The sequence below is a fragment of the Mesocricetus auratus genome, unplaced genomic scaffold (assembly GCF_017639785.1).
Source record: "Mesocricetus auratus isolate SY011 unplaced genomic scaffold, BCM_Maur_2.0 Super-Scaffold_100676, whole genome shotgun sequence".
NCBI lineage: Eukaryota > Metazoa > Chordata > Mammalia > Rodentia > Cricetidae > Mesocricetus > Mesocricetus auratus.
In genome coordinates, this window is record NW_024429266.1 from 132,323,678 (window position 1) to 132,333,932 (window position 10,255).

The following is a 10,255-nucleotide window of genomic DNA, read 5'->3' on the forward strand; positions in this document are numbered from 1 at the left end:
CACACGCCTTTAATCCCAGCACTCAGGAGGCAGAGGCAAACAGATCTCTGTGAGTTCGAGGCCAGGCTGGACCGACAGTCTCAAAAACAATACAGAGAAACCCTGTCTCGTAAAACCAAAAAAAAAAATCTGCTTATTTATTTTATGCATATGTATGCATGCCTGAGTGTATACCTGTGTACCATGTGTGCAGGTACCTAAAGAGGCCAAAAGAGGGTGCTGGGTCCCCTGGAACTAGAATTACAGGTGGTTGTGAGCCACCTAATGTAGGTGCTAAGAACTGCATCTGGGTCTTCCGCTAGAGCAACAAGTGCTCTTAACTACTTTTCTCCACCCCAGAAAGCTTTCTGTATCTTGGGGGAAAAATAGGGTTATGCTTTAAATTTTTTATTATTGCATTTATTTTTTTGCACCAGGGAGGGGTGTGGGCGTATATGTCTGTAATTACAAATGATCATACAGGAGCTGTAGCTCCCATGAGGAAGGAAGTCAGAGTACAACTTTGTAGAGTTGATTTCCTCCTTTCCTTCTACCTTGTGGATGTTGGGACTTGAACTCTGGTCACCAGTCTTGGTAGTGAGCACCTTTACTGGCTAAGCCACCTCGCTGACCTCCAAAAATTGTTTTTTTGGGGAACAAGTTCAAGAGATCTACAGTACAGTATGAGGACCATAATTAAGAACCATGCACCCAGTACTTGAAAACTGCCAAGAGTACCATTTAAACCATAGAAGGGTTACCAGCTGGAAAAAGCGGCAGAGACGGAGAGAGCAGATTCCTGGTTCTAGAATGATCCCAAGAAGACTGCGGTTCTCCTTAGAGATGACAAGGACCAAGCTGAGCAGTGCAGCATTAGCGTGTTTCCTGTTAAACCTGTGACATTGGATCTGCTTGAAGGGGGCTCCTGGAAGTTTTACAGTAAGTGTGCAAGTTTGTCATTCTTAGCCACTAGCTGAACCCACCTAAGGCAACAATATGTTCACTTACCCTGTGTCCTGGTTTGCTTCCTTTTGCTACGACCAACACCATGACCAAAAGCAACCTGGAGAGGAAAGGGGTTATTTCGCCCTATAGCTCACAGTTCATCACTAGGGGAAGCAAAGGCCGTGGAGGAACATGTTACTAGCTTGCTTCCCACAGCCTGCTCGGCTTGCTTTTTTATACAAACCAGGACCCGCCAACCAAGGGGTGGCCACTCCCACATCAATCCTTAATCAAGAGAATGCCTCCACAGACATGTCCACAGGCCAATCCGACGGGGGCAATTCCTCAGTAGAGGCTCCCTCTCCCCAGCTGACTCTCTCTCACGTCATTTTGTGTCTTTGCCACCTTGTACCACCCCATCCTCCAAGCTGCTTGAAAGCAGTCTTTCTAGAGTCTAAAGCACAGCTTTCTAGTCTCTTCACCCATCAGTTGATCCCCTGCCCCACCCACCTAGGCTCATGGGTCTAACCCCAAGCTTAGAATGACCTCAGTGTCTTTTCTGATATGACCCCACCCTCCTCTTCTAGATGAATCTGTCTGTCTGTCTGTCTGCCTGCCTGTCTATCTGTGTGTGTGTGTGTGTGTGTGTGTGTGTGTGTGTGTGTGTAGGTCAGAGAACAACTTGCAGGGGTTGGTTCTCTCCTTCCATCATGTGGGTACCAAGGATTGAACTCAGGCCGCCAGGGTCATCGGCTGCATCTTTCCACACTTAGCTTGCTCATCGCCACTCCCCCCTGTTATCGCCACTCCCCCCTTGCCTCTGTCTCCAAATGCAACTAGACCGGGCTTAAATATATAAGAAGTCTTGTTATCTTCTTTGACAAGAATTCTAGCAACCGGCTCGGCTCAGGGGACAAAGGTGCCATCTCCTCTGCTCCACCTTCCTCCTGGGGACAAGGTATTCTGCATGTTTCTCCATCTCTTGCCCCTGTGTTATGAGGCAGAGTCAGTTAGAGTGGACTTCTCTGGGAGCACGATGGCAGAGCCAGGTGGCAAGAGCTTTGGGGAACTGCCATAGGAGTGGAGGGTCATGGAGTTCCGACGGCCACACTTCAGGTTTTCTCCTCCTATGCCAGGGGCTGGGCGCAGCAGCATTCTCTCATTTCCCCAGATTTGGAAGATGGTGGCTGGACACCTCCAGGGAAGTCCCCACACTGACTGCCAGGCTCCTTTGCCAGGGCCAGCTCTATTCTGACTGACTGAGGGTATTACCAGGAGAGATGGCTGTGCAAAGCGGGACTTCTCAATTGCCGTGCCCTGATGATCTGTGTACCAGGGTCAAGGCAGGGATCTTGGCTGAGCCTCAGTTAGCTCACCTATAAGGAACAAGGATTGGGAGAGAGAGATTTCTCAAAAGGAAATCCAGGGCTTGCTGGCCAACTAGCTTAGAGAGCTCCAGGCCAAGGAAAGACTGCATTAAAAAGAAAAAAAAAAAAAAGAAAAGAAAACCTGAGGTTGTCCTCTGCCACCCCCACGCATACACACACACACACACAAATACACAGGCGCGCACATACACACACACACACACACACACACACACACACAATTCTCCAGCAGCAGTGTCCTTTTTTTTTTTTCTGAAACAGGGTTTCTCTGTAGCTTTGGAAGCTGTCCTGGAACTCGCTCTGTAGACCAGGCTGGCCTCGAACTCACAGAAAACTGTCTGCCTCTGCCTCCCAAGTGCCGGGATTACAGGTGTGTGCCACCGCCGCTCAGCCATCAGCAGTATACTTTTCTGTGTGTGATTCTGTCTTAACACCATTTTTCAAATAATTTTCTAGACCATCCATCTGAATGACTTAAAATTAAGTCATTGCACAATTTCAGCGTCAGCATCTGCATCTGAATCCACAATCACCGGTGACAAACAATGTCACAGTAACAGGAGGCAGCTAGGGTTAGCTGGCTCTAAGAAAAGGGTATGTGACCTCCTAGCTGCTGTGACCAGGGTATTTGTGCCCTTAAAATTGGAAAAGCTTGGAAGGGCAAAGTTCCTGCAGCACAAATGGGAGAAAAACATGTCAACAACAGCAGCAATGATCGTGTTCCAGGAAGACAGAGCTGGAGTCTCCTTGCACACAGGTACAAGGTTATTTTGAGTTCCTTCATTCTGCACACACAAAAACATTAACCTGAATGCTTATCTCTGCTTTTCCTAGGTGAAGCAGTGTACGTGTTTGTCGGTATAAGGAGCTCGTAGGAAGGTTTACACGTATACATGTTTAAAGCAGTTTTATCACAAAACTAAAAACTGTTTAAGGCACTATGGAGTGGCTGAGAAGATAGCTCATTGGGGAAGAGCTCTTACTGCCCAGGCACGAGGATCTGAGTTGGAATCCCCAATATCCACATGAAAAGCTCCATGCAGCTGTGCGGGAACATCTGAAAACGCAAGTCTGTGAGGGGGCAGACAGAGGATGGCTGTGGCTTGCTGCTGCCAGCCTCCGTCCAGGTTCAGTGAGAGACGCTGCCTCAAGGGAATAGGGTGGAGAGGGATAGGGCAGGCCACCTGACTCCTCCCCCGTCTGGCCTTTGCACACGTATGAGTTTGCATACAGACCTTCCCACGAAATCAACACTACTACCTACACCCTAAAACATGAACACACACACACACACACACACACACACACACACACGCACGCACGCACACACGCACGCACGCACGTGAGCTTTTTAAAAGCAGGGAGGCACCAATCATAATTTAAGATGTAATACATTTAAAATTTCTTTTTAAAAATCATCTTTGATGGGATCCAGGACTTGTTGACCAACCAGCTTAGCTCCAGGACAATGAAAGGCCCTAAAAGAAAAAGGGAAAAAAGGGGCAGCACCCGAGGACCAACACCCGAGGGTGTCCGCTGGGCCAAGCCTGAGGTGTCACTCAGTAGCCAAGCACCTGCCTAGCATGCGCAAGGTCCTTGGTTAGTCCTCCAACCTCCAGGGCTCTGACTTCTCAGACAGGTGGCTTGCCTGTGTTGGGAGGAGCGAGGTTTGAATTGGCCTGGCCCACCTTTGGAGGGAGGACTTTGGGTGTATTCTGCTGCCCTCTGCTGGCTGTGAGAATTAGTGGCAGGACTTTTACGAAAGTGAAGGGCCTGTAATAGCTCACCTTAGCTTGCAGGAGCCCACCCCATCTGAACCCTCAATACCCAAACAGAGTCAGTTTTATTAGTAAACATGATCCCTGATGAGGGGAGAGCCTTGGATCAGAGACAGTAGCAAGATAGGAGACAAGGGGAGAGGTGACCCTTCATAAGTGTCCTTAGTAGTCAAGCCAAGGAGGGGCTCCTGCAGTTTCTCCTTGATCAGAAGGACCCGAGTCCCACCTTAACTCTTGACACTGCACCTGTTACAGGGCTTCGGCCTGGCTTACCTAGCAGCCAGCAGCCACTCAGAGGGCAGGTGGCACACACTCTTCGGTCTGTAATAGTAGCCCCTGCTGCCACCTGCTGGAGTTTTCATTTGTAACAAGGTCACTGCAACGACCAAGTCACCGAGGAGAAGAAAACAGATGTGAAGCCAGGAGGGTCTCCTTGGTACGGTATCCCGGAAGACACAGCTCAGCCTTCAGCACACATACCTGGTCCCCTGCCACCTCCCCTGATTCTGCAGTTCTTCCCAACCAGAGTGGCTGCAGTCACCGTTCTCAGAGAAGGCCATGTTTGGGGCCAGGTCCTCGTCTTGCTGTGTTTTCTATAGTGGCCTTTGAAAAATGCTTACGGAGTGGAAAGCAGGCCCCTGAACCAACCACTGCAGCATCTGGCAGTGGTAGAGTAAGGGGAAACAAGGGTGGCTGCTTGGGCATCTCTACCGGATAACCATTACTGACAGCCTTGGGCAACTCCTGGACCAGGACTGATACAGCGCTTATGCTGCTGCATAAGTTGTGGATGGGATGTAGTTCTGTTGGTAGAGTTGATAGATTGCTTTCCTTGAGTGCACAGAAGCCCATTTGATCCCCAGCACTGCAAAAACCAGGCTGTAATCCTTAAGAGATGGTGGCAAAAAGAATTAGGAGCTCAAAGTCATCCTTGGTCACATATCAAGTTCAAGAACATCCTGAGCTACACGAGATTCACACACACACACACACACACACACACACACACACACACACACACACACACACTCCACATACACACAGAGCCAAATCGTTTCCTGCTTCCCCTAGGTACTCAGAACTGCCTGTTATATGATAAGAAGCCATCCCTCTGCCCCTGACCATTGGCTGAGCCCTGTGAGGATGCAGGCTATAGAATGGAAAACTGATGGGCAGAGCCCGAAAGACAGGTCTGGGAGGAAGGAAGAGACTTTATGGGTAGGAGCAGCAAGCTCTAGGCACAGGGATTAGGCTCGGTCCTCTTTCCAGGAGGCAAGCAGCCCCATGCTCCCTGGGTTGCTCACCCCATGTTTATTTTAGCTAGGAAAATTCCACAAAGGTTCACTCATCTCTCTTTTAAACCAACAACTAGTCTTCCTGGTGGGGTCCACCAGGTGAACCTCCCTCCTTGACCCTAAAAATCTCACAGAATCATTGTCACCCCCTTCTCTTAGCAACACCCATTTCATGGGGCACACACCCACTCCCAGTCATCTCCACCACAGGAGACCAGCTCAACATGGAGCCGAGTCAGGAGACAGGACTCATTTTTAAAGTCTTTGCTCTACGGTCCCTTCCCAGAGCAGCTGTCCATTTGATAATGGCAAGACCTCTCCTCCCATCCTCAGATGCCAGAATCTCCCCCTCGGATCTTCAGGTCACCACACCTGCTGATTTGAAGGGGACCCAAAGATCCCTTCTCTCTCTTAAGTTCACAGGACTTCCTCACATCCCCACCTTTGTACAAGTTATCTAAGCCCCCTAAGCTTCATCTTTCCTGCTCTAAAATGAACTTCCTGGGCTTTTGAGACAGTTCAGTGGGTAAAGGGACTTGCTACCAAGCCTAAATACCTTACTTCCATCCCGTCTTAGCCAGTGATCTGTCGCTGTGACCAGACACCATGACTACAGCAATTCTTATAAAGGAAAGCATTTAATTGGGGCTGGCTTAGAGTTTCAGAGGTTTATTCTGTTGTCAGGCAGGGAACTTGGTGGCATGCAAACAGACGCAGTGCTGGAGAAGCAGCTGAGAGCTCTGCATCCATATCCACAGGCAGCAGGAAGAGAGAGAGCCACTGGGCCTGGCTTGGGTCATACTTCTTTCAACAAGGCCACACCTCCTAATCCTTTTAAAGTAGTGCCACTCTCTGAAGACCAAGTTCTCAAATCTACAAGCCTATGGGGATCAGTCTCATTCAAACCACCACACATTCCCTGGACCCACAGTGTGGAAGGAGAAAACCAACTCCCACAAGTCATCCTTTGACCTTCACGGGTACACCATGGCTTGCACTTCCTCACATACACAGACACAATAATAAGTAAATAAACGCAATGTTACAAAATGAGGTTCCTAAGAGCACCTGTTCATATATTCCCTTTAATGACCAGAGAAATCATGCCTGGTACTTCTATGAAAGACTCAGCTCATCACTGCAAACTAACGGGGTTTAGTGGGCTCTCAATACCACCACTGAATCTGTGTGATTCAGCTCCCAAACTACCTGAGCAGATTCAATGAGTAGGCACATCAGCCGGGTCAATCACCTTCTAACCTTGGCCGGAGCTGTACCAGCACTGGGCTAGAGCAGAGCCTCAGGAGACTTTATCCTCAGGGACAGAAATCTCTCAGACAAGACCAATTCACACAGCAATTAGTAAAAAAAAATCACGAGATAACTTAAAAGTACTGAATTGCTGGGTGTAGGGTATCTGTGTGTTAATAGGAAGACAGGTTGGTATGGCACTGGGAATTTAGGTGGCACTCAGGAAGAAATCTGTTATTTCACAGAATCCCCCAAAGCAAATCTGCACGACAGTATTCTGACCAGCAAGCAGAAGAGGAAACTGAGGCCCACACAGATGAAATGGTTGCTTCATGCTCCTGATACCAGCAGACACATGACTTAGAAAGATTTCAACCTCCTCCTAACTTCATTTGAAACAGACTGCTAGTGGTACATGTGTACACGAGCTGTGGTGTGTGCGTGTGTGTGTGAATGTGTGTGTGTGTGTGTGTGTGTGTGTGAATGTGTCATTGTGGCACATGAGGAGTGCTGGGACTAAAGGTGTGTGTGACCACACTCAGCCTGAACTACCATTTCAAAGACCTCATCTTCAGTTACAGTGATATTCAAAGGCATTGTGGCTTACAGTATCTGCAGATTAATTGGAAGAGGACACAACTCAGCCCAATGGTGTTAGACAAGGGTCAGTGCGCCTTAACTTATCTCTCAGCCTCTCTTCCCCGTCCTGTCCCCAGGGCTCCTCGTGGCCATTTCCATCCCAGCTAGTCTCTCATCTAGTGTTGCTGTGTCTTTATTCTAGGCTCCCTCACAGCTGTGGTGGCTTCTCCACCCTAGATAGGTCTCCAGGAAACCAGGGCTGCAGCGGCCCCCTGGTGGGCCTTTTGGGAAAACACAGCCAGGTTCCTACATAAAGCAAAGAACGAGGGAGGGGACCAGGAACCAGAGTGGGGGAGGGGGTCCAAGGAGGGAAAATAGCAAGAGAACCCCACAGGAATGCAACTGGCTCCCCAGAGAAGCTGTGATGAACATTTCACGCCAAACTCAAAGCCATACTGAAGTGAGGCCCATCTCCACAGCATGTTACCTTACCTCCCAGAACCCCAGGCAGCCCCTTCTTAAATTGGGAATATGAAGAGCACACACTTGCCACATTGTCGTCAGGATGCCAGGTTTTTGTAAAGCCGTAGCACATTGTAGGTGCTGTCAGGGACACATTATGACTTTTTTCAATTTATTTATTTGTGTCTATTATTATTGTGTGAATACGACGTGAGTAGATTCTCCCCTTCTACCTTTTTGTGGGTTCTGAGGACCAAACTCAGGCCACCAGGCTCACACAGCAAGGGCTTTGCCTCCTGAACCATCTCACTGGCCCCTCAAGGAACTCTTGCTCTACAAAATTATTTGAAAACTACTCAACAATTAATTGTTCAGTAACCCAAGCTGGACAGTGTTGAGGACTGGACTGATCCAAAGCTATCTCAGAGACCCCGATGAAAGGACCAAAGGAGCCTAGTTTTGTGTCCTTGCTCTGGAGTGGACTTGGCAAGGCCAGTCTGGGGCTGAGATCTGAGCCTCAAATGAGTTAGTTTCAGTTCATGGGAACTTGGCTTCACCCCTGAAAAGACTTAGAGTTATCGGTTCCAAGACTGCTGTGTGCTCAGCCTGCAGTGCTCCTGAGATGCCTTGTATTGTCCTTGTCCAACATTGCTTGATTAGTTGCAGGCTGATTTTATCCCACTACTGACTCTGTCCCATTGCTCCCCTGGAAACGGTATATAAGATGCTGTACTTCAAGCTTACTTGGCTTAAGACACAGCTTGTGCAAGCCGTCCTGATCACAAACTTCATTGTCTGCTCTCTCTTCTGTCTTCTGATCTCCTGGTCCTCTCTCTAGGACCCTGTCACTGAAGAGTGACCTGCTGGTCCGGGTCAAGACCGTGTTGTTTTCTTTTGCTTTTACAAAAGTTAAAGGATGAAGAGACGGCTCGGCAGGGAAATTACTTGCTGTGCAAGTCTGAGGACCCAAATTTCGATTCTCAGATCCCACATAAAAGTCAGATGAGGCAGCATGAAGGGAAACAGAGACAAGGGAACCCGGAAGTCTGCAGACTAGATAGTCTGCCAGGCGCAGCAGTGAACAACACCACATGCATAAATGCAAAATGAAACTTAAAACATGGTCATAGATCTCAAGCAGTATGGGGACCTCTGAGCATTATTAAGTCTGTCATACCCAATAGGTTAAGTGGCCCTAGAAGTTTCATGTGTCTGATACTGTGTGTGGCGGTTTGAATAAGAATGACCCCCGTAGACTCCTATGTTTGAATGCTTGCCCCATAGGGAGTAGTGTAAGGTGTATGAATTAGAGTTATGAAGGTCAAACATGTTCTAGATTTCTCTCTTTCTCATTATGCTACTGTTCATAGTCTTAGCATTAATCAATAAAGTTCTGAGAAGCTACTAATCCAACTCTGACAGAGTATTTAACAATGTATTATACCATTATAGGATAACTACAAAGTCAAAATTAAAATGCTTTTCATTGTCCTAAAGATATCTGTCAGTTTTAAAAAATGTTAATGCTTTCAGTCAAGTTGCTTCTAACATAAATATGCTGCTAATGTGTCTAATACTTATGTTTTTACAAACTCAAAGGATTTTTGTAAGTTCCAGGGAGCCAAATTAGACCCACCCAAACAGGTCAGATTCACTCCAGATATTATTCAATCTTTCCCTGGTCATGGGACTCCCTTCCCTCATCTTGGGACCTCCTGGGGAACCCCTCCCTCATCTTACAATCCTCCTCTCAAGTACCAAGACCTAAGAAAAAAAATGTTTTTCCTAAACTTAACTTTGTCCTCTGCTGTGCCAACATCTTGCCAGGTCTAAGAGGTGCCAGAGAGTTCCATACAGCCTGGACTGCGATGAAACAACCAGCTACCCCATGACATGGCAGCATCCCAACTTTCTCAGGTCCCCAAAGATGGTCAACACCCCCCAACTCAGTAGGAAGTAGTCTTGAGAACGACATCCTTATTCCCTAACCTGCCATGCCTAACTCCTCACCTTTTTAATAAGTAAAGGTGAGAATGTAAGGATTCAGGCATTATGCTGGCCTGCCCCTGTCACCTGGCAGAATGCACTCAGGCAGTACTCTGGTCAGTCCAGGGTTCCATGAGTACTAGTCTGCACGCAGGTGCAAAGGACCCCTTTAAAAGACAGACCCTGCCCACTTACGCTCTCTTGCCCTCTCTCTCTTCTCTTACTCTCTCTCTTGCTCTCTCGTCCTTCACCTCCCCATTCTTCCCCACCTCTCTCTTCTCCCCATCCCCCCCTTAATAAACTCTGTCTCCAATGGGAATCAAGATTCACTAGACCCAGTACAGGTTAAAAGGTTTATTCAGAGAGACAATACTTCCATAAGAGGTGGATGACTGCCCCAGGTTTCAGCTCCAAGAATCCTTCCAGGCTGTCCTCCATGCCCGGCCAGCAGCCAGAGAGCGCCCCTCCTAGAGCCAACCTAAATCCTCCCCTCCTGTAAGCACCTGTGACCACGCCCAAACGGGTGTGGTCAGCGCCACAAGTGCATAGTTAGATCTCTCACTACAAAACTCCATGGTTAATGTATCTCGTG